Genomic DNA, 3,254 nt, shown 5'->3' with positions numbered 1-3,254 from the left:
TTTTCAGTTATATGACGACAAAGGAGTCCTTAGAGTGCACGTAATTTGCCTCCTTGTTGCAGGACGGATTTCCACCGCTCTTTTCTCTAGTTCTGCTTCACTAAGACGACTTACCGAAGTAAGTAAGCGGCCCCACACGGGCTATTACACTAATACGGGTCATCCAGTCGTTGCACTACCCCTTAATGTTGAACGCCAAGCCAGGAAGCTACTGCGTTCTCTTTTAATGCCTTAGAGTGACCCGATCCAGGATTGGCCCCGGATCTACCACCCCTGAAGCGGACGCTCTGCCGAGCCATTGGAGCTGATCTTGTCTTCAACAAACATAGAACTGCGCAAATGGCTGAACGAGTATCGCAGACCGCGTACCGTTACCAAGATTCCTTGGATGCAGTTCTGAAGACAAGCGTTTTAACCACCCGATCCCCTTTATTTCATTCGTGTCGAATGCTGTATAGTTAACATTTGTCCACTTTATGTCCGAGGAAGTTCGGTTTATGGATAGAGGAAGCGAAGTGCCAAGAAACCTCTGCCGACTGCTGAGCTCTTATTTGCCCTTTAGATTCTCACGCATTACCAACAGGAACCTTCCTCAACGTGACAACTGTGTCCACTCATGAAGACCAACTGGTACCCCGTAGGTACAAAATAATGCTTAATCGCTGATCTGAGGCTATGAGCTTCTGTACAAGATCACAAGAGTGAAGAATTTATCCGCCCTCATTTGATTTATTTGACAAAAGATTATACCCTTTTTAAGTAAAAAGTATACAAAAGTGGAATGATTTTATGTAAAGAAAGACTAAGATTGCACTAGCAAATACAACATACTAAATGTACTTTTGGTTTTGAGGATACGAAATACATATATCTTATTTATCTGATATTTTTAAGCCGTACTCAAAAATATTTCACCTATTAAACGGCAGCAAGTATACATATATGTAAACAGTATAACATTTTGATTTTGTTAAGACACACACAATAAGTTTGCCAAAAGGCCATGTAATAAGGATGTAATAAGGCCCATTATGCATAACGATCTGGTATGGACATCAAACACCATCGGGAATGGATCACAGTTTTGTAAAACTGCCACTGCTTTTATCACAAAAACCCCAACATTGTGAACTATCCTGGAAGACATTGATGACCACAACTTGAATAACAGCTGAAGAATGAAATTAACAATGCCAGTCGAACATTAGACAAAAAAAATCTTTCTCTTTTCACATGGAAAAGAAAGCCATTGTAAAACGTGGAAAGGCTTAGGTAACTGAGGTAAATTAACAAACAAATTTATTCAATGAAGGACAATGTCACTGTAAATGTAAAAATCCACTGAAACTATAATAGTGCCTCTTGCAAAATGAGATGCAAGTTATGCACGCGAAATTATGAAGAATTATGGATCACTGGTGTGATTAAATCCCACCCTTACAACAACAACTAACCAGATGTAACTAGACTAACGTGAAACACCACAATTATGCCATATGTTTGGTTTTTCTACAGATGGCTCCAAAATACACTGAACACTGCAAGTATACTTCAAAGGATTTTGGCCTTTCTTTAAACAAGGGTAGCAAAAAGCTCAACTGTAGGAGACTCATAAATGTAAAACTTCAATTCAATACATAAAGTACTGAAGCAATGTATTTTGTAATTTGTGGTAACTGACATGTACACGTATCAAGGATGGAATATCCTCTTGTCATTGTGCATTACATGTTCACATTTTCAGGGTGTTATGTGTTCCACATCAATCCAGGTTGCCTGAGTTGCCAAGTTTCTCAAACCTAATTAAGTCAAACACTATACCTGTGAAATATTTTTGAGCATAATCTTGAACGTCAAGGAAAAAAAGTACAATATAGTTAATCCATTTTGCCAATAAATCATATCAAAGCATTTCATAATAAACAAGAAAAAGAATGAACAGGAAATCACAAACAGAAATCAATGAGAAAGAAAAACACAATCCATCTCATATTTACAAGTGTTCTATTTGGAGACACCTAGTAAGCATGTATTCCAATACTGGAAATATAAAAATGCTTATACAAATCATAATTCATCTCATCTATACATCTGCAGCAAAATCATCAGAAAATATCTATTTCGATCATTTTGTGTACACAAAAATCTGAAAACTAATTATTTAAAAGACCTCTAAAAATCGAAGTAGGTATTATTTTAAAATAGATCATTTAAAAATATGCACAAATTTATTTTCATCTATATTTTTATATTTTAATGAAGAGATTTAAAGGCGTTCAAACCTTTGAATTCTGAGTGGGACCATACTATCAGTCACAGGAACTTTTCCCAAAATTATGAAACTGAATGTAGGCATAACTCTTTTTTACCCACGAGTAAGAGATTACAGATAAAAGATTCCCAAAAATTTCTTCGTGCTGGTGAACATCAGGAAAAAATGGTGATGTGACGTTAAGAGTTTCTAGACACCCTCAGTATGGCTCATAAAGCCCACCATAATATTCAAATATTTGAATGCCTTTCAACACTCTTTAAAAAATCTGTAAATATAAAAGGAAGCTTTTTCACGCATAGTTTTCAATTGTCTGTATGATGAACCTTACTTCACATTTTAGCTTTCTTTTACTTTAAGAATGGTTACAGCTACTGCCCGGTGCTATGGGTTACATGTAGTTATGTAAAGCAGAAGACATGAATAGTTACAAAACTACAATTTAATGCTCTCTTGATTATATAAAGGAAAAAACCAGAATAGTTACATCTAAACTTGGCGCTACAGGTTAGGTGTGTGAAGGAAAAAGCAAGACTAGTTACACCTACAGCTTGGTGCTATGGGTTGTGTAAAGGAAAAAGACAACAATAGTTACACCTACAGTTTGATGCAATGGGTTGGGTTAAGGAAAAAGACAACAATAGTTACACTTACAGTTTGGTGCTATGGGTTGTGTAAATGAAAAAGACAACAACAGTTACACCTACAGCATGGTGCTATGGGTTGTGTAAACGAAGATAAGAATAGTTCCACCTACAGTTTGGTGCTATGGGTTGTGTAAAGGAAAAGACCAGAATAGTTATACCTACAGTTTAATGCCATGGGTACTAAAAATAAGCTGCTTAAGCAATGCCAATGAAGCTGTCATATACATGTGTAACAATGCCATTAAAACAACTCTCACAAGTTCTTTTTTTAATTAAAGCCTTACGGGTCTTGCATAAGCCATTATCACAAACACAGCGCTCTCAATTCAAAATAT

Source organism: Liolophura sinensis, chromosome 7 (assembly GCF_032854445.1).
Source record: "Liolophura sinensis isolate JHLJ2023 chromosome 7, CUHK_Ljap_v2, whole genome shotgun sequence".
In the NCBI taxonomy this organism is placed as follows: domain Eukaryota; kingdom Metazoa; phylum Mollusca; class Polyplacophora; order Chitonida; family Chitonidae; genus Liolophura; species Liolophura sinensis.
Note: the sequence above shows the minus strand (reverse complement) of the source record.